At 45.9% G+C, this 17,262-nt stretch overlaps 1 non-coding gene across 1 annotated transcript; it reads left to right on the top strand.

The window, feature by feature from the left end:
* Positions 1-125: 125 nt before the first annotated feature.
* Positions 126-199, top strand: TRNAA-AGC (transfer RNA alanine (anticodon AGC)). Its single transcript has one exon. It is a non-coding gene; the product is annotated as a tRNA-Ala (tRNA).
* Positions 200-17,262: the final 17,063 nt, after the last annotated feature.

The raw sequence follows: 17,262 nt of genomic DNA, 5'->3' as shown, positions 1-17,262 counted from the left end.
TGGTGTCACTGGCAGAATTTTGGTTTTTTTCATCATGGTCAGTCTGCACAACACTGAGCCTGCTGGGTACAACTGTCTCAAAGGCAGAAAAGTATATTTACACATAAGTTATCATTGAAAGAGGAGCCCCTGGTGGTCTAGGGGGTAAAGGCGCCGCGCTAGCACCGCGGAGACCCGGGTTCGATTCCCGGTCAGGGCCACTCCCGGGCAGGTGGGGCTCGTTAGCCCTTAAAGGCAACCCACCTACGTCCTAAGGACCTCGCTGCCACCGTCCAAGCTCGCTTGGCCCCGGCAGATGAACCTTAGGATTAAAGGGTGGGCTCAGTTCCGCGCACACTGTGTCTCACCTAAAAAATCCAATGCGCAGGCTGGAAGGTGGAAAGACCTTCCCCGGATCTTCGCTCGCGAAGACTGGCCATTATTATTACTTACTATCATTGAAAGAGCTTTAAACTAGATTTGAAGGGGGAAAGGGATAAAACCAGGTTTTCTAAACATAAGACTGGGGGCAGCACACCAATGTTTGAGGGGCAGTGTGCTAGCAAGGTCCTTTGGTCTGCCAGTTCAGTGGAGGTAGGGAATGGAGATCCATGTGGCAATGCACCAATGCAAGAAAGAGGAGATGCTGGAAGCTGTTATGCTGCTGGGAAACTATGATAAAGTTGCAATCACAGAAATATGGTGGGATGACTCGCACAACTGGAGTGCTGCAATGAATGGCTATAAACTCTTCAGAAGGGAAAGGCAAGGAAGGAGAAGCTGTAGGGTACCCTGTATGTTAGGGAGTGTTTTGATTGTCTAGAGCTTAATTATGGTGATGTCAAGTGTTTATGGGTAAGAACCAGAGGGAAGGGTAACAAGGCAGATATCTTGGTGGGAGTCTGTTTTAGACTACCTAAGCAGGATTAAGAAGCAGATGAAATATTCTATAAGCATCTGGAAGAACTCTTATGATCGCTAGACCTTGCACTCCTGGGGGACTTCAACTTACCAGATGTCTGATGGACATACAACAGCAGAGAAAACAGCCTAGGAGATTCCTGGAGTGTATGTAAGAAAACTTCCTGACACAGCTGGTGAGGGAGCCAGGTAGGGAAGGTGCCTCCCTGGACCTGCTGTTGGTGAACAGAGAAGGACTGGTGAGTAATGTGGTGGTCAGAGGCTGTCTTGGGCATAGCGATTGTGAAATGATAGAGTTTTCAATTCTTGAAGAATTAAGGAGGATGGCTAGTAGACTGCCATCTGGGACTTTTGGAGGGCAGGCTTTGACCTGTTTAGGAGTCTGGTTGACAGTCTCTTGGGAGGCAGTCCTGAAAGGCAAAGGAGTCCAGGAAGGTTGGACATTCTTGAAAAAGTAAAACTTAAAGGTGAAGGAGCAGGCATCCCCAACTGCTGAAAGACAAGCTGGCAGGGAAGAAGACCCTCCTGGCTGAACGGAAATCTTTGACTGAAACTCAGGGTCAAAAAAGAGAGATTACAACCTTTGAAAGAAGGGGCAGGCAACTCAGGAGGACTGCAAAGATGTCATGAGGTTATGCAGTAAGTAATTTTCCTAGTAGCTACACAGTGCTGTGGTTTGGATTTAGTCTGAGAATAATGTTGATAACACACTGATGTTTTAGTTGTTTCCAAGTAGTGCTTACTCAAAATCAAGGACTTTTTAGTTTCCCATGCTCTTCCAACTGAGCTTATACACAAGAAATACAAACCAGAGGAGGCTAAAGTCGTGTTAAAAAGTGTTAATGACCTGTCCGCATGGACACAGAGAAAGAATCCAATAAGGTGTCAGAAAGACCCCAGACCAAAAATCACCATTGGACTAAGAGGCACATGCTAGGTGTATAAAGAGTGTGTAAAGAACAGGTGCATAGACCGTAAGGGTATAAATGCCCAGGGGTTTCTTTGCTCACAATCCCTCTTTTGAGGCACCTAGCTCGAGTTACCACTGTTACACCCTGGTCCAAGAACTCCACGCTTTACTGGGTGTTACACTTTTATTTCAGGCTTCAAGAGATTTTGCCCATGCAAACTCTTGCAAAGCCTTTTGATTCTTTGGTACCTCGAGTTCACGTCCAGACAAAAACTACACATTTTTCTCAGAGATTTCTTTTAATTTGGTGAGAAAATAGGGGTTTTGGCAAAAAGGGTTTAAGAGAAATAACATGCAACTTCAGAAATGCATTGCGCTTAATACTAGATAAACACTAACCGAAACTTAAGTGAAATACAGACAAGTTGCCCTCAAGAGGAAAGGAAGAGAGATTAAGACAGGAAAAAATAACGACAGAAAGAGAGGAGAGAGACATATCTACCACTCTGAAGGTCACACATTGACAGTTCAGGAGGGCAAAGGCCAAGGAGAAGATAGAGAACCTGTGCATGACTATTTATAGGCTCTGGCTATTGTGGCCACTCCCTCTAGGCAGGACCTTTGGTTCACTGCCACTCACTGTCCCCCCTAGCCAAAGTGAGGAGTGCCACAGTCAATTAGAGACTCCAGGGGGTGCGGTGGGGGCAGGCCACCAGGTGGACCTTATTGACAGCCCAGCCACATGGCTTTTCCTATGTGCTCTGCATGGGTGCAGCTATGTTGGCTCCAGGCTTAAGCCTAGCCCTTCCCTGCCCCCCCTTCCCCCCCTCCCACATACACACAGACAACATGGTTTATTTGAACCATCAATCAAACAATCTGGTGAGATATTAATCTGGTCTCTGACAACCACATATTATAATTGATCTGTGCCAATAAACCTATCTAATGGAGATGAGAACCTAGTGTCAAAAATTTCTTCAACAATGAGGAAAAGGCTGAGGTACTTAATGCCTTCGTTGCCTCAGTCTTTAATAGTAAGATCAGTTGTTCTCAGGGTATGCAACCCCCTGAGCTGGAAGACAGAGACAGGGAGCAGAATGAAGCCCCCATAATTCAAGGGGAAATGGTAAGCAATCTGCTGCACCACTTGGACACATGCAAGTCTATGGGATCAGATGAGATTCACCCAAGAGTACTGAGGGAGCTGGAAGAAGCATTCATCAAGCCACTTTCAATCATTTATCCTCAGTGCTAGATATCCAGGGAGGTCCCAGTTGACTGGAGGTGAGCAAATATGACACCCATCTACAAGAAATGCTGGAAGGGGGATCCAGGGAACACTACAGGCCTGTCAGTGTGACTTTGATACAGGTCACCTTGAGTGCCATCACACAGCACACACAGGACAACCAGGGGGTCAGACCCAGTCAGCATGGCTTTATAAAAGGCAAGTTGTTTAACCTGGAGAAAAGGAGGCTGAGGGGAGACCTTGTTCTCTACAACTACTTGAAAGGAGGTTGTAGTGAGGTGGGTGTCAGTCTCTTCTCCCAGGTAACAAGTGATACGACAAAAGGAAATTACCTCAAGTTGTGACAGGGGAGGTTTAAATTGGATAGTACAAAAAATTTCTTCACAGAAAGGGTTACAAAGCATTGAAACAGGCTGCCCAGGGAAATGGTGAAACCCCTGTCCCTGGAAATGTTCAAAAAACATGTAGCTGTGGTGCTTAGAGACATGGCTTAGTGGTGGACTTAGCAGTAATGAGTTAATGGTTGGACTTGATCTTGGAAGTCTTTTCCAACCTTAATGATTCTATGATTCTATGATTTGTCTTGCTGCTTCCAGAGGCCAAATGAAAGCTTCTTTCTTCAACACAACTGTTGAGGAGGAATTTTATTTCCACAAGTGTTAATGAATAAATTCAATCAACTTGTGAAGTATTTCAGATTGCATGGGAAAATAACCCTCTTGGGTTTACCTAAAATGAGGGATCAAATTTGTGGCATTGTCTCAGTTTAATGAGACTGAAGAGTTTTGCTAAGGAGGATGAGTTATGAGGAAGACCAAACTCCTCCCTCTAAGCAATTGTAAATCCGAAATTAAGAGGCTACAATTAAGGAAGTATGGAGAAAAAAAAGATAACAGCCCTTTATTAAAGGATATATGTGTATTGGCAGAACAACAAAAGAACACAAAAACAATTAAACAATAATCCTGTATCCAAAGTTCCCTCCAAAAAAGACAGTTCAGCACTTTTTGCCTTTTGGCGCAATTCTAACCACAATCAGGAGGCGGTGCTGTTGGATCGCTGGAGGAGCAGAGCCCGCAGTTGCTCTGTGGTGGTCGGCAGGGGGCACTGTTGGGCTCTGGTGGTCACCACGTGGGGGCCCTGGTGCGTGGGAGAAACCAAAATGGAGATCTCCCACACACACACTGTGAAGGGGAAGGGGGAAAAGAGGGGAAAAAAGGGCTCTTTCCCACAGACTCATGCAGTCGGCAGCTGGCTCCGTCCGGGACTCCCCCAAAGGTTCCTTCACAGAAGGGCCAAGCCTCTCCGATGAAATCTGAAGAAGTCCGGGCTGGGGGCAGAACAGACCACAGGAGAATGGAGGTGAACCAGGGCCAGAAGCAGCCAGATGACCCGGTCGAAAACGAAATGAACCAGGGAATCTCTCCACACACACACCCTCCCTGAGTCAGGGCAAGAGTGAAGTGCCTGTCGTTTCCCAAGGAGAGAAAAAAAAAAACTTATCTCCCCCCCCCCCAGCCTTCTGAGGGCCATCAGTCTGGAATGCAGACTGCGGCCAGTTCTTTTGTGTATGTCAATCACCCCAGCCAAAAAACCACCCTCCCCCTCCCTCATTCAACATCCCTCTTGCATAATGATACAGGGGAAAGAAAAAAAAATCCCACTTGGTTTTTTAGAACAAGTAAACCTCTGACAGGCATCCCACACCTAGAGGCTGTTTAATACTGATTTCTAGCATTTTATGGTTGGGAGGAAATTGTAGCTTTTCATGGTTCCTAGGATGGGATTTCTGATGATTCCTAGGATGCCCCGGCAGATGAACCTTAGGATTAAAGGGTGGGCTCAGTTCCGCGCACACTGTGTCTCACCTAAAAAATCCAATGCGCAGGCTGGAAGGTGTAAAGACCTTCCCCGGATCTTTGCTCGCGAAGACTGGCCATTATTATTAGGATGGGATGAAAAGAGGTATCCATGGATCTCTGGAATAATAGCCATGGTGATACCTAATAGATCCAACTCGTTCATAGCATGACAGCTGTATTGTGTTTGCATGGCAAGGTTTTGGTAGCGGGGAGGCTACGGGGCTGCCTGTCAGAGAAGCTCATAAAAGCTTCCCTTATGTCTGACAGCGCCAATGCCAGATGGTTCCAAGACAGATCTGCAATTGGCCAAGGCTGAGACAATCAGTAGTAACTCCTCTGTGATAACATATTTAAGAAGGGGGAAAAGTTATTGGGCAGAAGTAATTGAGGGCAGAGAAGAGTGATAATACGTGAGAGAAACGTCTCTGCAGACATCAACGTCAGTGAAGATGGAGGGGGAGGAGTGCTCCAGGTGCCTGAGCTGCAGTCCATGGTGAAGACCATGGTGAAGCAGGCTGTCCCCCTGAAGTCCATGGAGGTCCACAGGGAAGCAGAGATCCACCTGCAGCCTGTGGAGGACTCGAGTCTGTTTTGCCTGTGATGGTAAGGGGTGAGTGATCTCTCCCTGCCCTTATCTCAACTCATGAGCCTTTTATTATATTTTGTCTCCATGTCCAGCTGAGGAGGGGAGTGATATAGGGGCTTTGTTGGGCACCTAGCATCCAGCCAGGGTCAAACCACAACAGCAAGGCTTGGCTTCCTAGAGGGTGTCTCTGGGCATGCAGATAATTATCACATACTGAGCACCCACTGATTCCCAAACACTTTTAAATTAAAGTTCTAAGTGCCTACAAAACAAGTTTAATATCTAAAGATTAGTGAAAAATATGTACATAAAAATTAAATAAGGGAAAAGTGTGTCTTTGTGAGGTGAAACCATAAAGATATTAGTCTTTTAATTTCTGAAATTTCTTTAGAAGAACAACTTTCTTTATCCAGAACAACTGTCCAAAGGTCATGATAGCAACAATGGAAACAGTTGTGGTGGGTTGATCCTGGCTGGATGCCATGCTATCACTCCCCTCCTCGACAGGACAGGGGAGTGAAAATCTAATGAAAGGCTCATGGGTCAACATAAGGACAAGAAGAGATCACTCACCAATTACCATCACAGGCAAAAAAAACTTGACTTGGGGACATTAGTTAAATTTATTACCAATCAAATCAGAGTAAAATAATGAGAAATAAAAACAAATCTTGAAAACACCTTCCCCTCCCCCCCCCTCCCTTTTTGCCAGGCTCAACTTCATTCCTCTCTTCATCTTCCCCCCAGTGGCACCAGGGGACAGGGAATGAAGGGCTGTGGTCAGTTCATCACACATTGTCTCTGCCACTCCTTCCTTGTCAAGGGGAGGATGCCTCACACCCTTCCCCTGCTCCATCATGGGGTCCCTCCCACAGGAGACAGTCCTTCACAAACTTCTCCAATGTGAGACCTTTCCACAGGTTGCAGTTCTTCATGAACTACTCCTGCATGGGCCCCTTCTCTGGGGTGCAGTTCTTCAGGAACAGACTGCTCCAGAATGGGATCCCCATGGGACCACAGGTCCTGTCAGAAGCCTACTCCAGCACTGGCTTCTTTACAGGGTCACAGCCGCCTTCAGGCATCCATAGGGTCCTCCACAGGCTGCAGGTAGACATCTGCTCCACTCCTAACCTCCATGGGCTGCAAGGGACAACCTACTTCACCATGGGCTACCATGGGCTGCTGAGGGCTGCTGCTCTGGTGCCTGGAGCACCTCCTCTGCCTCATTTTTCACTGTGATGTGAATTTTCTGAACAATCTGGGGGCTCATCCAGGATCCTTCCACCTTCCAGGGATGGCAGGGGGTGAACAGGGTTGACAGTGTGCCTCACCAAGTTTTCGGTCATCGACTCCCTTCGACAGTCTGGAACCAGACAACTGATTGGATACTCAAGACTGTCCAGTAGACAGACAAGTAATGGATCAAAACAGTCCGTGAAGAGGTCCTAGGAAAGGGTCACAGACATCTCACCAGTGAGTACAATGGGAACTTTGGGGAGTAAAAATGGAAGGATGCCCAGGGAGGGCAGTAAGGGAAAGTTGAGAAGAGGTCTCAAAAAAATGATGATCCCGAAATAACCCAGGATAGTCCTTTAGGGAGAATGCTGAGGTTTTGGGATAGTTTATGCATTCCCTCGAAGGTAACTCAGGAGATAATGGTAAAATATTGTTATTTTGTGTGGCCAGAATATGATCTACCAAGAGGATTTAAATGGCCCTCTTTCGGGATATATGATGCTAGTCTCTGTCAAAGTTTGTTGTTGTATTTAAATGATACTGAGAAAGCATAGGTTGAAAGGAAATGTGGAAAAATATGGTTAAAGCAAGATGAAGTAGGAGTTTATGTAGTAAGGGGAAAAAATTAAGGAGAAGGAAAGAAAGAAAGAAAAAGCAGTGAGAATTGGGATGTTCTTCATCACCTTGCCCCTCCTTATCCTCAAAATGTGCAAGTTGATCCCGGTCCAGTTGCAGGTCCTCTGTATCCTCAACTTCCAGAACAAGAAACCAAGGAAACACTGTCCCTACAGCCCCCCTCAGGGTCTGCAACAGTGAAGGGGAAGGAGTATGGCTGTTACAACTGTAACATATAAAAGCTAAGGAAAGAAGAAGGGGGGGGAGGGCATTTGCTGTTTCCAATAACTGCCTGCTGAGAAACCATTCTGTGTGTTGAAACCCTGCTTCTCGGAAAGTGACTGACCATTACTGTTGATGGGAAGTAGAGAATAAACCCTGATATTTTTCACTTCGCTTTTGCATGCACAAGCTTTTGCTTTGCTTTTGTCATAATAAACTGCCTTATCCCAACCCAGGAGTCATTTTCCATCTTATTCTTTCTCCCCTTTATGGCTGGAAAGGGGAGTGACAGAGTGGCTGGGTGGACACCTGGCAGCCAACCAGGGTCAACCCACCACAGTACCCTGAGAACAACTGGTCTTACTATTGAAGACTGAGGCTAAGAAGACATTAGTACCTGTCGTGGTTTTGCCCTGGCTCAATTTACTTTTATACCCCCACATACAATTACTATCAGTTGAGAGAAGGTTTATGCAGACAAAAAGAGACTGAATTGAAAAAAAGTATGAGTATTTATTATTAACAAACTAAAACTAAAGAATTATATTTACAACAATTCTACTTGAGTAAAAGGTATTATGTATTTACAAAAGATACTTCTCCCCCCACTTCCCTTTATATCAGTCCAAGGAGGAGAAGCAGTCCTTTTCTGTTCTCAGAATTCCAGTTCTCTCTCTCTCTCTAGTAACTCTGCAGTACTTTCGTCGCAGTTGGAACTTCTTTATCTCTCTCTTATTCTGTGTTGGCCTCCAGGGCTGGGCCTACCCCCCTCCTGGGCTAAAACCGAAGGCTGAGGGTTACCCAGGTCCTGAAGGGCCTCCTTCCATAGGCTTGCAAGGGGACACTTGCTTACTATGGATCTTCTTCCACAGGGTTACAGGGGATAATGGTTTAAGAGTTCACCCCTGTTTCCCTATGGAGGTCCCTCCCCATGGGAGAACAGTCCTTGATTGACTTCTCGGCATGGGTCTAGTTTGGATCCCTTACTCGGATCCCAATATCCCACCTGAGCCATTTTCTGCTCCAGCGTAGGTTCTCTCTAGCACCAGCAGCACGGATTCCACACATGGATCCCAACATCCCTACCTGAACCGTTTTGTGTTCCAGCGTAGGTTCTAATACCCGTCAGGGTCATAAATATTCAACAGCAGCAGCATGGATCTCTCACTGAGATCCCAAGCTTATCTGAGCCGTCTCGCTCCAGCATAAGCATCGATCCCTTCGAGGGTCACAAAATCTTTAACAGGACTCCGCCTCATCTGAGCCGCTTTTACTCCAGCATAAGGCTTTCTCTGTTAAAGTCACAAATCTCTGGTGCATCCACAAGCTCCTCTGTGAGCCGCATGGGGGTCTCTTCACCCCAACAAACTTCTACAGGTGGCAGGGTTTTTATTTTTCAGTCTTTACCCTGCTGAAGGGAGGGAGAGCGAAAAAGAGAAAAAGCAGCTCTCCCCCCTTCGAACTTTTCTTCTCTCTCCTGCGACTGCAGCTTTGACCTTGGAAAGTCTTGTTATCTCATGGCTGGAATTCTTCTGCAGCGGTTTCTCGTCTAAGCAGTTCGTCTTTTAAACTTTTTTTTCTTCACTCTCTTACAAGAGAGAAGGGAGGCTTCAGTACTACACCTGCCCCCCCCCGGCCCAAGCCGGGGAGGAGGGGGGCCTTGGCCCTCCTCGGGCCCGCTACCTTCTCTCCTACATGGCTGCTGCTCCTAATTTCAACTGCGCAACAACCTTCTCTTCCGTTTTCTTAAAGATGTAATTAGCAAAGGCGTCACTGAACTTTTTGATTGGTTTTTTGTCCGGAAATCACCTGGACAAAACCATCCTCAGCCCCAGGGATGGGCTGGTGGGCAAAACCACGACAGTACCTCAACCTTTTACTCAGCCTTTAACACTGTGTTTTCTCCGCAACTAAAAAAGGTAAGAGATTCTTCTTAACCCTCCTTTTGCTATTGATGTATTTATAGAAACATTTATCATTTTCTTTTATGGTAGTGGCCAGATTAAGTTTTAGTTGGGCTTTGGCCCTTCTATCTTTTTCCCTGCATAACCTCATGACATCTTTGTAGTCCTCCTGAGTTGCCTGCCCCTTCTTCTAAAGGTCATAATCTCTCTTTTTTTTCTTCTAAAGGTCATAATCTCTCTTTTTTTTCCCCTGAGTTCCAGCCAAAGTTCTCTGTTCAGCCAAACTGGTCTTCTTTCCCACCAACTCATATTTCAGCACATGGAGATATCCTTCTCCTGCACCTTTAAGATATCTTTCTTCAAGACTGATGAATGTAAAACCTTCCTGGACTCTTTTGCCCATCAGGACTGCCTCCCAAGGGACTCTGTCAACCAGGCGCCTAAACAGGCCAAAGTCTGCCCTCCAGAAGTCCAAGGTAGCAGTTCTACTAACCATCCTCCTTAATTCTCTGAGAATTGAAAACTCTACCTCCAACCATCATATCACCCACCAGTCATAGAATCAGAGAAACAACTGGGTTGGAAAAGACCTCAAAGATCATCAAGTCCAACGCTTGATCCAGCACTGCTGTGGTTACTAGACCATGGCATTAAGTGCCACATCCAGTCTCATCATCTTAAATACCTCCAGGGACAGAGAATCCACTACCTCCCTGGGCAGCCCATTCCAATGCCTGATTCTCTGTAAAGAATTTCTTCCTAATATCCAACCTAAACCTCCCCTGGTAGAGCTTAAGACCATGACCTCTTGTCTTACTGATAGTTGCCTGGGAGAAGAGACCAACCCCCACCTGGCTACAACCTCCTTTCAGGTAGTTGTAGAGAGTGATGAGGTCTCCCTGGAGCCTCCTCTTCTCCAGGCTAAACAATCCCAACTCCCTCAGCCTCTCCTCATAGGACTTGTGTTCAAGTCCCTTCACCAGCCTTGTTGCTCTTCTCTGGACCTTCTCCAGTACCTCAATATCCTTCCTGAACTCAGGGGCCCAGAACTGGAAGCAGTACTCAAGGTGTGGCCTCACCAGTACTGAGTACAGGGGAAGAATCACTTCCCTGGTCCTGTTGGCCACACTGTTCCTGATACAGGCCAGGATGCCATTGGCCCTCTTGGCCACCTGGGCACACTACTGGCTCATGTTCAGCTTCCTGTCAATCCAAACTCCCAGGTCCCTTTCTGCCTGGCTGCTCTCCAACCACTCTGTGCCTAGCAGGGGATTGTTGTGGCCAAAGTGCAGGTCCCGGCACTTGGCCTTGTTCAACTTCATCCCCTTGGAATCAGACCATCTCTCCAGCTTGTCAAGGTCTCTCTGCAGAGCCCTCCTGCCTTCCAGCTGATCAACATGCTCCCCCCAGCTTGGTGTCATCTGCAAATTTACTAATGATGGACTCAATCCCCTCATCTAAATCATCAATAAAGATATTAAATAGAACTGGGTCCAACACTGATCCCTGGGGGACACAACTAGTGACCGGCCACCAACTGGATGCAGCACCATTCACCACCACTCTCTGGGCCCAGCCATCCAACCAGTTCTTAACCCAGTACAGAATGTCCCTGTCCAAGCCATGGGTTGCCAACTTTTCAGGAGTATGCTGTGGGAGATGGTGTCAAAGGCTTCGATGAAGTCCAGATAGACCACATCTACAGCCTTCCCCTCATCCACCAGGCAGGTCACCTGATCATAAAAGGAGATCAAGTTGGTGAAACAGGACCTGCCCTTCCTAAACCTGTGCTGACTGGGTCTGATCCCTTCTCCATCCCGTAGGTGCTGTGTGATTGCACCTAGGATGATCTGCTCCATAACGTTGTCAGGCACTGCCGTCAGGCTGACAGGCCTGTAGTTTCCTGGGTCCTCCTTCCGACCCTTTTTGTGGATTGGCATGACATTCACCAACTTCCAATCATGTGGGACCTCCCCAGTGAGCCAGGACTGTTGGTAAATGATGGTAAGCTCTTCTGCCAGCTCCCTCATCACCCTAGGATGGATCCCATCTGGTCCCATAGACTTGTGAGGATCCAAGTGGCTCAGCAGTATGCTAACTGTTTCCTCCTGGATTACACGGGTGCTATTTGGCTTCCTGTCTCTTTCTACCAGTTCTGGAAGCCAGTTGTCCTGCGGACAACCTGTTTTACTGTTGAAAACTGAGGCAAAAAAGGTGTTAAATACTTCAACCTTTTCCTCATCTTTAGTGACTGTGTTCCCCCCCAAGTCCAACAAGGAATGGAGGTTTTCCTTGCCCCTCCTTTTGCTCTTGATGTATTTGTAGAAGCACTTCTTATTATCTCTAACAGAAGTTGCTAGATTGAGTTCAGATTGTTCCTTTGTCTCTCTAATTTTCTTTCTACATGACCTAACTATATTCCTAAACTCTTCATAGCCAGCCCTTTTTTCCATAGTCAGTAAACTCTCTTTTTTTCCCCTAATTTCCTTTAAAATCTCCCTGTTCAGCCAGACCGGTTGTCTTCCCCATCGGCTTGCCTTTTGGCACACTGGGACAGCCTGCTCCTGTGTGTTCAAGACTTGCTTCTTGAAGCATGTCGATTCCTCCTGGACCCATTTGTTTTCAAGAGCTGTTTCCCAAGGGCTCCACTGTTCACCAACAGCAGGTTCAACAGGACACTTCTCCTGGTTGGCTCACTCCCCAGCTGTGTCAGGAAGTTTTTGTCTATGCACTCCAGGAATCTCCTAGACTGTTTCCTCCCTACTGTGTTGTATTTTCATCAGACATCTGGTAAGTTGAAGTCCCCTAAGGAGTGCAAGGTCTAGCGATCATAAGAGTTCTTCTAGATGCTTATAGAATATTTCTTCTGCCTCTTCATCCTGCTTGGGTAGTCTAAAACAGACTCCCACCATGATATCTGCCTTGTTACCCTTCCCTCTGGTTCTTACCCATAAACACTTGACATCACCATAATTAAACTCTAGACAATCAAAACACTCCCTAACAAACAGGGTTACCCCACTGCCTCTCCTTCCTTGCCTGTCCCTTCTGAAGAGTTTATAGCCATCCATTGCAGCACTCCAGTTGTGAGAGTCATCCCAGCAAGTTTCTGTGATTGCAACTTTATCATAGTTTTCCAGCATCACAACAGCGTCCAGCTCCTCCTCTTTGTTGTCCATACTGCATGCATTGGTGTAGATTCACTTCAGTCAGGTTACATATCCTGCCACCTTTATTGGGGGAGAAGCTACAATTGCTATATTACTGTTCTCAGGTACTTCTGTGGTTTCTAACACATCAACAACCCTTGTGTCTTTGCTGTAATGTGGATCTCCACCCCCTACCCTTACTGAGATGGCTAAGGAACATTCATTACTCTCTGGCTTTTTAACTTCAGAGGTGTCCCAAATATAGGCCCCATCCCTCAGGCTTGTCAGTTTAAAGCTTGCTTCACCAAGTTTGCTTGCCTGTTGGCAGATTCCTTTTGCCTTTTTTAGTCAGGTGGATCCCATCTCTCCCTAGTAGGTTATTGTCATCAAAGAATGTCCCATGGTTATGAAAACCAAAACTCTGGCAAAAGCACCAGCCATGTAGCCTAGTGTTTATTTGCATGATGTGACTGCTCCTGCCTTCACCCTTTCCTCTAACTGGTAAAATAGAGGAAAAGATAACGAACACCAACACCTTTCAGTCACACCCCTAGAACTCTGTAGCTTTGCTTGGTTCTGCCTGGGTTCCAGCTTGCCATGTTATTCATGCCCATATGAAAGAGTAATAGTGGATAACAGTCCATGTTTCTATGAAGTTGTGCAACCCTCTCAGTGATATCCTGGACATTAGCACTTGGAAGGCAGTAACCTTCACATGATTCCCTGTTGGTTCAACAAATGGGTTCCTTGGTGCCCTGTGGTGATTTTCCCCCAATTGGCCTGGGGGATCCTGGAAGAGTTATAGTCAAGTAGGAATTGTTGCACAAGGCAGAAATAAGCCCAGACCCGGAAGATGTAACAATATGGTTTTCCGGAAAAATATGCTGAGTCATAGTTGACTGACATGCGCAGTTAGCAGAGTTATATAACGTTATTAGTGGCCAATGGAAGGTTATTTATGTAATTTGGGGACCAATAAAGAGTTAACATGTGTAACCTAAAAATGTATAAAATAACAAACAGCGTGCAATAAAGTGTTCCAGCTTCTGGATCCACAAGGGTTCGTGTCATTATTCCCGCCTCAACCCGCGACAGTGCCCCTTAGCAGAGAGTCACTCACTATGAGCACTCATTTCTTTTTGTGGTTTCTAATGTGTGCTGCTAGTATGGTTTCTCCCTGTTGAGCATTGGTGCATTGCTGTAGATTCTGCGTGCATTGGTGTAGATTCACTTCAGTTGCACTATTGATCCCACTGCCTTTTTTTGGGAATAAACTCTAAGTCCTGTGGGACCATTCTCAGGCACTTCTATGGTTTGTAATACCTCATAACTCTTCCATCCTTGCTGCCACATGGATCTATAAGCACTATCTCTACTGAGACAGTATGCTGAAAGATCTTGCTAGCACACAGTCCCTCAAACAGTGTCATACCACCCCCAATCTTATCTCTAGTGAACCTGGTTTTATTGCCTTCCTCCCTTCAAATATAGTTGAAAGCTCTCTGTCTCAGTTTAAAATGAGACACAGGTGTTTTGCTGAGGATGAGTTATGAGGAAGAACCAAACTCCTCCCTTTAAGCAATTGTAAATCCAAAATTAGGAGGCTCCGATCAAGGGGAAAAAATTGTGGAAAAAGGAAAAATAACAGCGTTTTATTAAAAGATATATGTGTATTGGCAGAAACAACAAAAGAAAACAAGTAAAACAACCAAACAATATTCCTATACCCAAAAATAATCCCCTTCAAAACAAACCAATAAACAAAGGAAAAAGAAGGTAAACAGTTCAGTTTACACCCTTTGGTGCAATTCTAACCACAGTCACCAGAGGGCGCTGTTGGATTACCAGAGAAACAGAGTTTGTAGTGTCCTGTGCCAGTCACCAGAGGGTGCTGTGGGATCACTGGTCATTGCCACATGGGGGAACACCCTTCAGGGTGTGTTGGAGAAACCAAAAATGGGTTTCCCTCCCCACACACACACACACTGGGAAAGGGGAGAGAGAGTAGGGAGAGAAACAACAAAGTCCTCCCCAATGGGACCTCACTCTGTCCTGCTGGCTGAATCATGCGGTATAGTTTTTCTCTCTCCCTTTGATGTGCACAAGAGCTGCTGCTAAGAAAGAAACAAACGGGAACAGGGAAGGGGAAAGTCCTCCCAAAACAGTTCCTCTCCAATGAAAATCCAAACAGAATCCACAACTGACATCCAGGCTGAGAACAAAACCCCCTCCAAGCTCCTACTCCGACCTTGTTCCAGTTTTAGCAGCCACCTGAACTCCTCCCCTGATGTTTCCCAGGAGACGAGAGGAAAAAAAGTAAGAAGGAACTCATCACCCTTCCCCAAAAGTAAGATTCTGAGGACCATTAACTAGGAATGTGGCCTTACCAGCAGCTTCTTTTGTGTTTCTTAACTGCCCATTTAAACATGCCCTCCATGCAGTGGGCAGGGGGAAGGGAAAAATTCCTGCTTAGTTTCTAAGAACCAACAAAACCATGACACTCTCTCAATGAGACCTGATAACTCCTGAGCTTTTCCTGCTTTGAAACAAGTGTACCCCATGTTTTACCAGCAAGGTTCGTTGCTGTCACAACCTACCAGTAGGGGGCATGATATTTCTTATAAATTCTCATCAGTCTGAACAAAGACACTGGACCACGTGTCAGGGAACTCTCATGTTTTTATTGTACAGTTACCATAACTCTGGCAACCAGCCCACTATTTAACCCCCAAAGGTGTTGACTAACAAACCCTTAAATTCTTACAATACACTTTCACAAGAATGGTGGTTAACAAGCTGTTAATTTTGTACAGTACACTTCCATAAGTTCTCAACTCCCACAACAAACTCCTCAAAAGTTCTGGTTAACAAACCATAACACACTTGCACAAGCTCCCCACTCCCACAATGAACTTCAGTATGGAGTAGTGAGTAGACTATGATAGCCTTGCTTTGCCCAGACAAAGCAAGGGAGGAGGGAAATAAAGGCAGAGAAGAGAAAGAACAAAGAATATCATCAGTCCTTCAATCCCATGTTGGTCTTGCTGCATGCATGGTGCAGAGCTGGGGTTGAGAGACAAAGAAAGTTAAAGAGAAAGGAAAAAGAGAAGAGCAACGGGGTTCAATCCACTTCCTTTTGTAGTTGACCTGGCACATGCCTCTTATGCAAACTAGATCTTTCACTCTGTTTTTTGTTCACACATGCACAGCTAGGCCTTTGAGTCCTCTTCCGTGAGTAGAGAGGGAAGGGACTGAGTCTGAGTCTCAAGGTGGAGCAGGAAGTTGGCTCAGAACAGCACTGCCCAACCTCTGCAGGACCCTCTCTTCTGATCATATTTTTCCTGTTGCAAGAGTCAGAGTGTTTGAGACAAAACATACTTATATCTGGTCCTCCACAGTGTTGCATAAACAAACCCATGATCAGTACTGTTCTTCTCTGTTCTGATGTGTTAGAGATTCATAAACTGTCTTTTGTCATTGTGCTGGTTTTGGCTAGGATAGATTTAAATTTCTTCACAGTAGTTAGTATGGGGTTATGTTTTGGATTTGTGCTGAAAACAATGTTGATAACACAGGGATGTATTAGCTATTGCTGAGCAGTGCTTGAACAGAGTCAAGGCCTTTTCTCCTTCTCACCATACCCCACCAGTGAGCAGGTCAGAGATGCACAAGAAGTTGGGAGGGGACACAACCAGGACACCTGACCCCAGCTGACCAAAGGGATATTCCGTACCATATGACATCATGCTCTGCATATAAAGCTGGGGGAAGAAGGAGGAAGGGGGGGGGGCATTTGGACTTATGTAATTTTAAGAATGCTTTTCATATACAGTCTTGGTTTCAGATTTTATTTCTGTCTACTCCAGTGTTACTTTTTTGTTTGTTTGTTTGTTTGTTTGGGTTTTTTCGTGTTTTTTTTTTGTTTTTTTTTTAACCCTCTTGCTTGGTAAAAGGGACCAGATCTGGGAGAGGAGATATTTTTGGTAGAAGTATATACCAGACAGTCATTTAGGAAGTCTCAGGATATAACCCTGATTACCACTCTCTCCTATCAACTAAGAGGTCAGAGCTGTCCATACAGTAGTCTCAAAGTAGCTAGTGCATTGCTCAAAACCACTCTTCTCCACAGAGAACTCAGCTTTGCAAAGTCTCTTTCTAACAATGACTATTACATACAACAATCAACCATATGGGAGCTAGGATCTAGTTTATCCTTTACTGACCTACCTACTTTTTTTTGACAATTAGTTATTTTAACAAGACGAGTTGAATTTCTGATGCAACAAGCATTTCTGCTCATTGCTGTCAATCTCCAGCAATATATCACTTATGCATATAATGCTGTGGGAGCCCCTGGTGGTCTAGTGGTTAAGGGCATGGTGCTGTCACCGCTGAGGCCCGGGTTCGATTCCTGGTCAGGGACACTCCCCGGGCAGATGGAGCTCGTTAGCCCCATAGGCTATCCATCTATGTCCTGAGGACCTCGCTGCCACCGTCCAAGCTCGCTTGGCCCCGGCAGATGAACCTTAGGATTAAAGGGTGGGCTCAGTTCCGCGCACACTGTTTCTCACCTAAAAAAAAAAAATCCAATGCGCAGGTTGGAAGGTGTAAAGACCTTCCCTGGAT

This window comes from Myiozetetes cayanensis, unplaced genomic scaffold (genome assembly GCF_022539395.1).
Source record: "Myiozetetes cayanensis isolate MyiCay16 unplaced genomic scaffold, myiCay2020 scf326, whole genome shotgun sequence".
NCBI classification, from domain to species: Eukaryota; Metazoa; Chordata; class Aves; order Passeriformes; family Tyrannidae; genus Myiozetetes; species Myiozetetes cayanensis.
Note: the sequence above shows the minus strand (reverse complement) of the source record. Positions and strands in the feature narration are given on the sequence as shown.